Source organism: Coregonus clupeaformis, chromosome 6, assembly GCF_020615455.1.
Source record: "Coregonus clupeaformis isolate EN_2021a chromosome 6, ASM2061545v1, whole genome shotgun sequence".
Classification (NCBI taxonomy): domain Eukaryota; kingdom Metazoa; phylum Chordata; class Actinopteri; order Salmoniformes; family Salmonidae; genus Coregonus; species Coregonus clupeaformis.
The window spans coordinates 23,111,538-23,125,228 of NC_059197.1; the positions used below are offsets into that span (position 1 = coordinate 23,111,538).

The 13,691-nt window shown below is 40.4% G+C and overlaps 1 protein-coding gene across 2 annotated transcripts in view; it reads left to right on the plus strand.

Annotated features, from left to right (window-relative positions):
* Positions 1 to 13,691, plus strand: part of LOC121568002 (CD166 antigen homolog) — a 74,446-nt gene that overhangs the window by 463 nt on the left and 60,292 nt on the right. The gene's annotated exons all lie outside the window — the stretch shown is intronic.

The window sequence follows — 13,691 nt, forward strand, 5'->3', positions numbered from 1 at the left end:
GTGAAGACAAAGTTGTAGCTAGTTATAGTCATGGTTAGAAGGTTATTTTGCCACTCTACCATTATTGCGCATAGCATGACTACTGCGTAACAGCAAGTTGTATAGTGCATTAAGTGTGTACAACCTCTGGCCACACTTCGTGGGTGTGTAGAAAAGGTTTCGCCAGGTGATAGTCATGTGCTCTCAATTTGGGAGCGCTGTCCTCTCATTTGATTTCAATAATTACAACAGTAAACCGACTTTTCACAATAATTTGTGTGATAAACTTGTGTGGTAAACGTTCATCCCCAAACATGTACATTACGCACTTAAACGCGCACACTTACCAGTGTTTCCCCTCGAGGCAGGCACACCTTGCAGATTGAAGTTTGCCTTTTTTACATTCTGTACATTTCTTTAAAGAAAGCATTTTTCCAAGCCTACAGGTAGGCACCATGTGTTTAAGCATTCAGACTCAACATTTAACCAAACTGCAGTGGAGCTCTGAGTAGTCCTTTGGGAGAAAGAAGGGCAACCTGTTCTCAGAGCATTTCGTATTATTTTGTACGTACATCAGCGATACTCCATTTAGTATGATATGTTACGTTTAGTCTGGTATGTATTATTTTGTGGATGTCCATCACCCATTTTGTATGATATGTTGCGAATTACAATTAGTATTATATGTTACAAATTTGAAAAAAGGTACAATATGCTACGAATTTGAAAAATGCATGATATGTTACGAATTCTAGCTAGGTGGCATTAGCTAGGCTAGGGGTTAGGGTTAAGGTTAGGGTTAAGATTAGGAGTTAGGTTAAAGGGTTAGGGGAAGGGTTAGCTAAAAGGGTTAAGGTTAGGGGAAGGGTTAACTAACACGCTAAGTAGTTGAAAAGTTGCTAATTAGCCAAAATTCTAAAGTTGTTTGTGATGAGATTCAAACTCGCAACCTTTGGGTTGCTAGATGTTCGCGTTATATATGCCTGACCAACTACCCTCCTGTAGTTTTTGTCTTAAGTAACCATCTGTCTTATGTAACCATACCAAACGTAACATATCATACTAAATGGAGTGTCACGGAATTACATACAGAATAATATGAAATGCTCTGAGACCAGGTTGGGAAGGGAAGTGGGTGATCTGACTTAGGTCCTCCTCTGTCTGACACTGTCACATGACATGCCTATCAATGTAAATTACAGTGTGCCTCACTTGTCACTGTCACCCACTCTCAGGCGTTTTTTACTTGAACTGGGTGGAAAAAAGAGCCTCCCCTATGATAATAGCATGTCACGTGTTGACAGTTTTTCTAGTTGGACTGTGTGTTGTAGCTCCGTTGCCAGTTGCCACTGGTTTTAAAACAGTGGAATTTGAAGGCGTTTAGGGTGGGCCTGTAATTTAGGTTTATAGCCCTCTACGCCAACATTTGATGAGTAAACATGATGCTGGCAGACAGGCCATCCTCCATAAATGGTGAAACCATGTGTCTGTTTGCTTGTTCTATGGAGGGTTGATGATGACTTTTCCATGTGCTGGTTACTCATTACAACTTCATATGCAGTGTCATTTTAAGAAGCACTAGGCAACCACCTAGTTATCTATCTTCATCAAATCACAAACTCCTTCAGTCTAAACACACGTTTCATCTATCACCACATGCCACATTGTACATGTTGAATTGGAGATTTAAACTAAGTGCTCTGTTTGTGAAGGTAGTTTTCAGAATAGTCACCATCAGTCAGTAATTAGATACACTGTTGATCTTTTATTCCAAAAATGTTCCTCTGGCAAGCGGTTCAGGCCAATCATGACCAAAACCTCCCGCCACCTGAACAGTTTCTTTCCCCCGGGCTGTGGCCCTCACCAACCGGCCATCGGGCCCATAGAGACTAAAGGACTATGCACTCTATGCTGCACACAGCATCAAGCCATCTCTGAACTGTACACAAAATAACTGTATTATACTGCATTGCACTCTGTTCATCTCTGCATTTAGATATATTCATACTGATACTGTACATTTGTACATTCACTGTATATCAACTGTATACCCGCTATATACAGTGGGGAAAAAAAGTATTTAGTCAGCCACCAATTGTGCAAGTTGTCCCACTTAAAAAGATGAGAGAGGCCTGTAATTTTCATCATAGGTACACGTCAACTATGACAGACAAAATGAGAAAAAAAAATCCAGAAAATCACATTGTAGGATTTTTAATGAATTTATTGGCATATGATGGTGGAAAATAAGTATTTGGTCAATAACAAAGTTTCTCAATACTTTGTTATATACCCTTTGTTGGCAATGACACAGGTCAAAACGTTTTCTGTAAGTCTTCACAAGGTTTTCACACACTGTTGCTGGTATTTTGGCCCATTCCTCCATGCAGATCTCCTCTAGAGCAGTGATGTTTTGGGGCTGTCGCTAGCAACACAGACTTTCAACTCCCTCCAAAGATTTTCTATGGGGTTGAGATCTGGAGACTGGCTAGGCCACTCCAGGACCTTGAAATGCTTCTTACGAAGCCACTCCTTCGTTGCCCGGGCGGTGTGTTTGGGATCATTGTCATGCTGAAAGACCCAGCCATGTTTCATCTTCAATGCCCTTGCTGATGGAAGGAGGGTTTCACTCAAAATCTCACGATACATGGCCCCATTCATTCTTTCCTTTACACGGATCAGTCGTCCTGGTCCCTTTGCAGAAAAACAGCCCCAAAGCATGATGTTTCCAACCCCATGCTTCACAGTAGGTATGGTGTTCTTTGGATGCAACTCAGCATTCTTTGTCCTCCAAACATGACGAGTTGAGTTTTTACCAAAAAAGTTATATTTTGGTTTCATCTGACCATATGACATTCTCCCAATCCTCTTCTGGATCATCCAAATGCACTTCAGACGGGCCTGGACATGTACTGGCTTAAGCAGGGGGACACGCTCTTGCACTGCAGGATTTGAGTCCCTGGCGGCGTAGTGTGTTACTGATGGTAGGCTTTGTTACTTTGGTCCCAGCTCTCTGCAGGTCATTCACTAGGTCCCCCGTGTGGTTCTGGGATTTTTTGCTCACCGTTCTTGTGATCATTTTGACCCCACGGGGTGAGATCTTGCGTGGAGCCCCAGATCGAGGGGAGATTATCAGTGGTCTTGTATGTCTTCCATTTCCTAATAATTGCTCCCACAGTTGATTTCTTCAAACCAAGCTGCTTACCTATTGCAGATTCAGTCTTCCCAGCCAGGTGCAGGTCTACAATTTTGTTTTTGGTGTCCTTTGACAGCTCTTTGGTCTTGGCCATTGTGGAGTTTGGAGTGTGACTGTTTGAGGTTGTGGACAGGTGTCTTTTATACTGATAACTAAGTTCAAACAGGTGCCATTAATACAGGTAACGAGTGGAGGACAGAGGAGCCTCTTAAAGAAGAAGTTACAGGTCTGTGAGAGCCAGAAATCTTGCTTGTTTGTAGGTGACCAAATACTTATTTTCCACCATAATTTGCAAATAAATTCATTAAAAATCCTACAATGGGATTTTCTGGATTTTTTTTCCTCAATTTGTCTGTCATAGTTGACGTGTACCTATGATGAAAATTACAGGCCTCTCTCATCTTTTTAAGTGGGAGAACTTGCACAATTGGTGGCTGACTAAATACTTTTTTTCCCCACTGTATTTGTTTACCCACTGCTCGTTCTGTTATAGCTTTATGCTCACTCTACATAGTTGTATATAATGTACAGTATGTCAACTTTGTTTAAACTCCACTGTCGGTATTCTGTCTCTAAATGTTGTCTATCATCTCTAGCTGCACCATATCACCAAGTCACATTCTGAGGATGTGTAAATGTACTTGGCAAATAGAGTTAATTCTGATTCCATTGTTTTAGAGGGAAGCGGAGGTTGTTAAAAGCAGTTCCTCCGGCTCAAACACTGAGAGCTGTGAACCTCGGCCTAGACCAGATAGTGCTGAAAAACAGGGCCCTGAAAGCCTTTTAGAACAAATAGTCTGTATAGATGCATATGTTTTTTTTGTTCCATGCTTTCCCTCCAACCCTCCCCACCCCACCCTACCCCCCCTGGAATAGAAACCATGCGGTGTCACACCTGGTATTACTCGTAAAGCAAGTAGGGCTCTTCATTTGCTAATGGACTAATCTGGCCCCTGTTCTCGTGGGGACCACAAGGTTTCATTGTCTGAGTGAAACCTCATTGAAATGTATTCATCCACTTTCTCACTCTCCGTAACCAGTTTTTGTCCTGACAGGATAGATAAATGTTCAGATGATTGGTGCAGAGAAAGACTTGGGTGATTTGTATTCTCAGTTTGCACTTGGGATTTTGTGCATGTTCATTTGTGTGACTGTGCATGTCACGTCTTGTTTAGAGGTTTGTCTAGATGTTTGTGGTTGTTCTATCTCCCTTTGACGCAATGTGACCCTTTATGCAAAAATGTGTTTCATGGATGGAAAGCACAATACACTCTAAAAAGAAAAGGTTCCTGGAGGATCCTTTAGGGGTTCTTCAAATTGAAACTTTGGGGGAACCCCTATAAGTTATTTGAAGAACCCTTTAAAGGGGTTCTTCAAAGAACCCCTTTTAATGGATCCTCAAAGAACCTTTTGAAGAACTTTTTGGGGTTCATTATTTAACTACCCCCTCTCCCCTATTTGTATTATTAATAATAATAATACTCATAACAATAACAACAATGACACAATATTTTAGTTGTCAGTGTTTATTATGATTTTAGTGGCAAAACAGAATAAAAAAATCAAAATAAGAGGTAAACTCCCAGCAGAGCCCTAAGTCCAATGGGTATATCCTCTGGCATGTTGATGTTAATGTATTGATGTTCTCCGTATCCATAGCCAGAATGATTTTGCAGTGCATGGTGATCAAACATGTTTCTTGTTATATTCATCGGAGGGTGAAGTCTGTGAATCCAAATTTTTTTAATTATACAGATGTTTAACAAAGCATGCACACAACAGTATTCATACCTTGGTTTTTGTGGTTAACATGAATGAAAAAACTGTTTTGATAATGGTTTTCATACACATACCTTGTCCATAATGTAGAGGCCAATGGGATTTTCATTGAAGAGGTAAGGGAGGAGAATGGCACATGTGATCTGTATAACATACCAATACCAATTTACATACCTTTGTATGCCTCCTCGTCTGTATACCTGCAGACACAGACACAAAAGTGAGAAGTTCAGTCATCTGCACCCAAATACAGCTGGCCTTCAACATATTCTTATAGCCTACATATTCTTACCTCTTTGTTGATTGATATCCATTGAATTGTGTCCATTTTCTGTTTTAGAAAGATTTGCACAAATATGAAAAGATAGATGGTATCATCATAAAACATTATCAGTTTAGATCATACAAGGGACAAACCTTACCTTAAGGAGATCTTTACATTTTTCAGTTAAGTGCTTGCACCTGCTGTCCTTTCAAATTCAAATCCAAATGTTTCAGTTGGGCAGTTAGGTTCCTGTAAGAACCCCCATCAACTAAGGAAGTTCCTCGATGAACCCCACCTCCTATGAGGTTCTTCGAAGAACTTTGAGGATCTTAGAAGAACCCTTGTTGAACCCCACATTTTTTGAGTGTAACATGAAACTCTTCATCCTTAATTTGAGATGTTTATGATCCAGATCCTATTTACAAAGGAAAGTGTATGTGGGTGGGGCAAGACAGTGATATCAGATAATACAATTGTAATATCATTATTAACACTAGATGTCCTACAGTGATATGCTAATGACATGTTTTATGACAGTATTACAGGGCGGTGACATGTTAGAATATAAATAAAGTGCTACTGCCATCAGGAAAATGCCTCTCATCATTTTGTGAGCTCTACATTTAAATTTACAGGTCTTCAATCTGTAAATCATGATATGATGTGAGAATTCCTGTAGTATTTTTACAGAAAATGTCACCATCTTACATCATGATACTGCAAATATGGATGTTTTTAATTAGTTGTTTGTGCATTGCATGACAGTATCAACAGTTTGGTGTACAAGACTATAGACTTATTCCTATGTGTCTTTCTCTCCTTTTCTGAATTCATTTCCTTCCCCTCATTTAAATATGAATTACTGAAAAGGGCCTCAATCATACGTCATACCCAATAAACATGCCACAGTGAGTGTTGTGTTTGAACTGACATTTTATGTATGTCATAGGAAATTGCCATGAGCAACATGTTAGAGTTTAAATGGTCTCATTCTTTGAGGGTATCTCTTGCTTTCCTCAGTCTTTCCACAATATCATTCAAGCGCTAGAAACCAACTGGGGAAAAAAGAAAATAACTTGTATATTTCGATAAGGGGCATCTTATTTTTGGCAATCTGGGAGTGGGAGGACATATTCATTCTAGTAAAGCAATTGCACTATTGTGGCTCTGCCTCTTTTTACTTTAATCCAGATTAGGGTCACAGAGACTAATTTAGTTTTAATCCACTTTGAGGCCTCTCGAGAAAAGGGGTGAGTGAAAGATGGAACCTATCCTTTTACCCAAATGCTGTGGATGAGGTTGAGCTAGCCAATAGGTCAGGGTTCCCCAACTGGCGGCCCGCGGGCCACATTTGGCCCGCAGGTGGTTTTATTTGGCCCCCCAAGTTCAAGTTGATGAATCTAGTTGATAATCCCTGCAATAGGGCATAGTCATTTTATTTAATTGGGAGGACGATGTGTACAGAGACAGTTGACTACAGGTGGAGGGTCCAGGATCCTACTGGGGGCCTGTAATGGCTGCAATGGCCCTCCTCTCTGTGTGTTCTCAGTCGTTCCTCTCTGTGTGTTCTCAGTCGTTAGTAGGACCAAAATTCAGTGTGTTTATGTCTACATATCATTAAGATAACTTCTGGTGAACTGGCCATGATTTACCTAGCCATTTGAAGTGGAGCTTTCCCATTACAGCTAATATCACAAGTGAGAGGGAGAGCATACAGCTCCATGAATGAAAACTCAATAAATCATCCCTACACTAAAAAGAAAAGGTTCCTGGAGTATCCTTTAGGGGTTCTTCAAATTGAAACTGTGGAGGAACCCCTATAAGTTATTTGAAGAACCCTTTAAAAGGGTTCTTCAAATAACCCCTTTTAATGTATCCTCAAAGAACCAAGGTGCATAAAAATAACAACAATAACACAATATTTTAGTTGTCAGTGTTTATTATGATTTTAGTGACAAAGCAGCATAAAAAAATCAAAATAAGAGGTAAACTTCCAGCAGAGCCCCAAGTCCAATGGGTAGTATATCCTCTGGCGTGGTGATGTTAATGTGTTGATGTTCTCCGTATCCATAGCCAGAATGATTTTGCAGTACATGGTGATCGAACAGGTTTCCTGTTATATTCATCAGAGGCGTATGGTGGGTGAAGTCTGTGAATCCAATTCTTTTTTTTATACAGATGATTAAAGAAACATGCACACGACAATATTCATACCTTGGTAATTGTGGTGAATGTGAATGGGAAAAAACTGTTTTGATAATGGTTTTCATACTCATACCTTGTCCATAATATAGAGGCCTATGGGATTTTCATTGAAGAGGTAAGGGAGGAGGATGGTAAATGTGATCTGCATAACATACCAATACCAGACACAGACACAAAAGTGAGCAGTTCAGTCATCTGCACCCAATACAGCCAGCCTTCAACATATTCTTATAGCCTACATATTCTTACCCCTTTGTTGATTGATATCCATTGAATTGTGTCCATTTTCTGTTTTAGAAAGATTTGCACAAATATGAAAAGATAGATGGTATCATCAAAAAACAATATAAATTTAGATCATACAAGGGACAAACATTTTTCAGTTAAGTGCCTGCACCTGCTGTCCTTTGAAATTCAAATCCACATGTTTCAATTGGGCAATTAGGTTCCTGCAAGAACCCCCACCATCTAAGGAGGTTCCTCGATGAACCCCACCTCTTATGGGGTTCTTGGAAGAACCTTTTGGGGGCCATTTTCAGTGCCAAGGACCCTAAGGTTCTTTGAAGAACTTTGAGGATCTTAGATGAACCCTTGTTGAACCGCTAATTTTTTGAGTGTATACTCTTAGGTTCCAAAAGGGTTCTTCAGCTGTCCTCATAGGAGAACCCTTTTGGGTTCCAGGGAGAACCCTTTTGGGTTCCATTTAGAACCCTCTGTGGAAAGGGTTCTATATTGAACCTAAAAGGGTTCTACCTGGAACCAAAAAGGTTTCTTCAAAGGGTTCTCTTACGTGGACAGCCGAAGAACCCTTTTAGGTTCTAGATAGCACCTTTTTTTCTAAGAGTGTACCTGAGTGAGAATAGGTTGTGATATGCACACATCTAGCATACTAGATTAATTCACTCTGGTTCAATCTCAGATTTCTCCCCTGAAATGTTCAATTCTCAGTATTCACTTAGTTTAGAGAAAAGTATGGGCACTTTCTGTTAAGAACTCAGGATTCACCGACATTATCTGTGGTGAGAAAATGTTTCAGCCCTACCGAGCTGTAGTCAGGCAGCAATGAGAACATTTAAGCCAACACAGGAAACAATGTATTTCCACAATGTAAAAGAGAGTATTCACAGTGACTGGACACACACAGCTATAAGATGTACAGCTTTGCTTAGAGAAAATGAAAGGGCTTGTGTGGCCAATGTAATCAGTCTCAAACAATGACTCACTGGTGAAAAAAGTATTTTGTCTGCCTGTGACAGTTTTACACATGACGGTATCAGTAAAACAGCCAAGGGAGTCTTAATTACACTAGCTAGTGTGATTAGCTCATCCCAGTTTTAGAGAGGAGTGGGAGATACGTTCTATTTCAACAGTCACGATTGAGATTTCCCCTTAATCCACCCCCTTATCCAGAAAACTCACAACTCAGCTTGTATTGTCACTGGTTAGACAGGTTATAAAGGCCTGGGGGGGTTTTATTAGACAGCTTAAGATATATGACATATTTTACATATAGATTACATTTCCAGTCACACATTCCTGCATGAAAGCCATAATGTAAAAATGTTGTAGAATGGCACAGAACACCCTGGTATATGCCAGCCTTAGAGTCTCTTTATGTATTCCACTCCCCATTATCTCTCAGCAATCTTTCTTCATCATAGCACTCCTGCTATTCACACACAAAAAAAATATTTATTTGTTATATGAAGGGAGTGACAACATTTTCGAGAAGCCTTAACAACAGGAGTGAAATGACTGTACAACAGCACTCTCTCCCTAGTCCCTTATGCCGAAATGCAACCATTGAAATGCATGAGGGTATCTTTGGTTTTGGTGAAAGCCTACAGCGCACTGGAATCGGCTCTGCCCCTATTTTGGGACAAAAAAGGTTGTTTCTCTGTTTTGTTATTCACACCTTCCCCCCTGCTTTCTCTGGTTTCCTGCGGACACCCCCCAACAGTATTGTGAAGCGGGTTTCTTTTCAAACAAATGCCTGGTATGATGGTGACTTCTCCTGCCGTCTCCTCTCTTTGTCATGAAGATGGAACAGCACACACCCCTCTTGGAGGGCATTGAGAATCTTCCCCCTGTTCTCCCACCTCTCAAATGCACAAGGCAAGCCAAGCCTACTGGGGGAAAGTAGCTCTGGTCCATATGAAAGCTAATGACATGGCCCATAGTGAATGACACAACAATCTTAGTTGAAGGATTCCATTGGAAAGCCGTAAGCTTTTTACTAGGTGTGATTTAATTAGAATAGTTCATTATCTATACCATTAACTGTGTCCATGAAGAGGAAGGGGAGGTGTTCCCAAGCTCTTTGTTCTCCGAACTCATAGAAGAAAATGGATCTTCTTCTTTTTTTCCTCACATTGCCTGATGGAATCTGAAAAGAGACAAAGCAGAAATAGCGTGTCCCATTATTAAGAGCCTATTAAGAGCCACGGGAGCCCCAAGCACTAGGAACTCAACCTGACCCACTAAAGTTCAATGGGCAAACTGCCAAAATTTACGCTCCCCATAAAGTGATTATATTGCCACCTATTTACATGGGGTCAGGGCTGAAGCGGATGGTACTATTGTATCACACCTATTTTTGACCCTCTCTCTCTGCAGTCCAGAGTGGTCTATTGAGATGACAATGTCATTGTCCAAAATATGAAGCAGAAATTCGAAGCGGTGGGCAATAAAATGTCATGCAATTTTCACTTTCCCATTCACTTTTAAATCGCTTTTTGGTCAGAAACAGTGCATCAATAGTGACTGGTCTCTATTCATTCAAACTTTATTTAGCAATTTTCAGCCATGAAAACACAATGTCATATTTAGTGTTACTCCATGAAGTATCCTTCCCCAGAGATCAAAACAGAAGTGTTTTGTGTCTGCATTTGACCTCAGTAGTCCCCCATTCTAGACTTTATAAAAGCTAGTTCTTTGTGCACTGCTGATGTCCCTCATCTATCCTTCTGAGAAGGTGGCACACTATGGAGCCTGGAGCTATCTATGATTACATGCTGCTTCAGATGAACTTGCAGGAGTTCTCATTCAAACCCAGAGAGCGCCTCACTTTCAACAAGGGACAGACAAGCAGTCACTGCATATCTCTGCTATCTGGAGATTAAAATGCCTGTCATTTTTGCATGCCAGGGTATATAAACTCGTTAAAAAAATGTCAGCCCACTCTCATGTCAAGAGTGCAGGGTGTACTCTTCCTTGGTTGCTTTGAAGTATTCTTCAAGGTCCTAAACATGTTGCTCAGGAAGTTTCAAATGCATGCTTCCTCTCATGCGTTGGATTCCTGGCTGTAAATCCCAGGTGGTAAAGGGCTTTGTAAAAGAGTGGTATTTATGCTGATACTTATCTGGCTGTGGAGCTCTCGCTGCCTGGAATTCAAAGGCTTGTATTAGCCTTGGATGTATGGAGTTCCTTCACCTGATGCATACATGAAAAAGCCAGAACCAAGGCTTTTGTGATAATTTGTAACAATACATTTTAGTTAATATTTTATAGATTCTAAACAGAAAGCTGAATTCTTCCTTTTACCATATGATAAAAGTACTTTAAAAGGTATCTGGTGTGGTTGAGAACTACACATATTTACTGGTCAGTCACTGGTTGATTCTGGCCTTAAGGGTGTGATACTCATAAAACTACCTTGTATATACAGTACAGTGTATTTTTTTTGAATTAACTCTAAGTACTCAGAGTTCACACCAGCCCTATTATCTTAGATGTTGAACCACTTCACGTTCAATTAAGTAAAATTATGCTCTTGCAAATGTGTCACTGTGTGGACGCCGTTGATGATGAATGCCATGTAAAACTGTGAGGTGTTTCATTAGCTAGTTGCTACTGTGCAGTAGCTGTATTCTAACACTTCCATTGTCAGACATTAGTGGATAGGTGAAGAGCCTCTTGTGCACCATTTAGATGGAGAACCTAATTGTCTAATGGGACCCATCTTGAGAGGTCAAGTAGCCCCATGTTCCTGCAGAGAATTCTGAAAAGTACTTTAGCTCCCATCGGCGCTGTTAAATCAGGGTTTCCCAAACTCGGTCCTCGGGACCCCAAGAGGTGCACGTTTTGGTTTTTACCCTAGCACTACACAGCTGATTCAATTAATCAACTAATCATCAAGCTTATATCATTTGAAATAGCTTTGTAGTGTTAGGGCAAAAACCGAATGTGCACCCCTTGGGGTCCCCAGGACCAAGTTTGGGAAACACTGTGTTAAACAGTGAAATTGACCCCCTCATGTTTGGAGACAGCTTAAGATGGAGCACAGGAATTTGCAATGAAACACTAGAATCTGTTCTACAATGATGGAGTCTTTTGCTTTAGAAACACCCTTCATGTTAGAGAGAAGGAATAATGTTTTATAAAGGAATCACAAACAAATTCAGCTGCATAATTCCGTGTCAAATAAATGCTGCATTATATGAAGTGCCAGCCCAGTATATGAGAGCGAAGGCATTGTAAAATAAACTTCCAGGTGTTTCATTTTGAGTAATAGAGGTGCCATAACCCATTATGAATTTCTTTACTTTCTCACCTGCAGTAGATACAGCGAGGAGAGGATATGTCTTTTCCTAATGTAATGATAGTGATTTCATTTAAATCCTCCGGGTTATGCAATAAGAGATTCTCACAATGGAAAATGCATATTAGTTTATGTGTTGTATGGATGAATGGGTATGGCATTCCCCTTCTCTCTCTGAGGAAATCTCTGGATTACCTGTCACATGCTCCAGGCCTTGCCACTGTGTGTTTGCCTATAAACAGATCTGACACAGGCAATGCATCACAGTGGAGAGCATCACTACCCCTGTCTGCCATTACATGCACATTTGCCCAGACAGTAATGTCTCCAGATGGCCTCCCCAGTAATTGGATCGCTTTGTCACCCTTCGGCACCAGACAGTACTTTTCCGGGTTCTCATATACATACATTCTTTATTGATGTTCATGTTTCATACAGTGTTGTTGCTTGTTCTTTTGTCCGTGTGGACTGTTGAGAGGCAGTTGTTCAGTACGTACGGAATGTTCTAGGGCAGGTTTTTCATTTGATTATTCAAAGTGTGAGGATCCGGCCCAAGGGCTCTTCAAGCCAACTGACTCTTTAATCAGGAGATGTTTGCTGCGTTGATTCATTCTGTTGGAATGATATGAGTCATACAGCCCAAATGTGGCTTATCTGTGGTCCTCTGTAGCTCAGCTGGTAGAGCACGGCGCTTGTAACGCCAAGGTAGTGGGTTCGATCCCCGGGACCACCCCATACGCAAAAATGTATGCACGCATGACTGTAAGTCGCTTTGGATAAAAGCGTCTGCTAAGTGGCATATTATTATTATCGACAGGCACCTGTGAAGTTATTGTTTCTTTCTGCTGCTGGTGAAGGCAAATCAGCTCATTGTCAGGAAAATCGGCAAACCTCCTTTTCAAAAGCACTGATGTTGGAATATGTTCTGTACAGACAGACGGGGGATACTAGTGAAAGACGCATGGCGCCAGGCTAAATGGTTTAAAGCACTTAGAAAATGTAATGGCCATTGAGTCATTTGTAGTAAAACTAATGAAAATATGTTACAGCTGAGAATGAACGCTCATAAGCAAGGGACATCTAGGTGAATGGTAGTACTCGATGTGAGGTGACAGTCCTAACAATTGATTTGAAATGTAAATTCAAGTGTTCAACTTCTCTCCTTTGTTTCTGAAGAACGTAACAGTCTTACCAGAACATAACCTTTTTATACAAGTCCAGATTTCATGTTCTCTACCCCACTCTGTGTATAAAGTGTATTAATTGTAGTTTTCAAGCCTATAAAAAAGGTACAATTTGTCGGCAGTTGGCAGTAACCTTAAATAAGCAATTTTGCCTCATAAGGGAAGGGAAGAGTCGCTGAAGTATGCAATTTTCTCGAAGAGCTTGAATGACATTTGAATATATGCTATTTCTCATATGGATTTTTGTGACAATGCCACGTTTTATAATAATGGGTCAAAAGCATATTATATTATTATATTTAACCCACCCACATTTGCATATGTACTGTATGTAGTAGACTTACCATTTTATGCTTACTGTAATCCCGACAAAATCACTGCACAGAATTTCTTATTACATACTTAGTGGAATACAGCCTCTTGAGTATTTAATCACATCTTATGAAGGTTGATAGTAAATTAATTATATTTTCTGTACAGTTGCCTGTTGGGGAACAGCTTTGCATTGCACACTTTAATTGACTGAAAGCCTACTTAAATTGA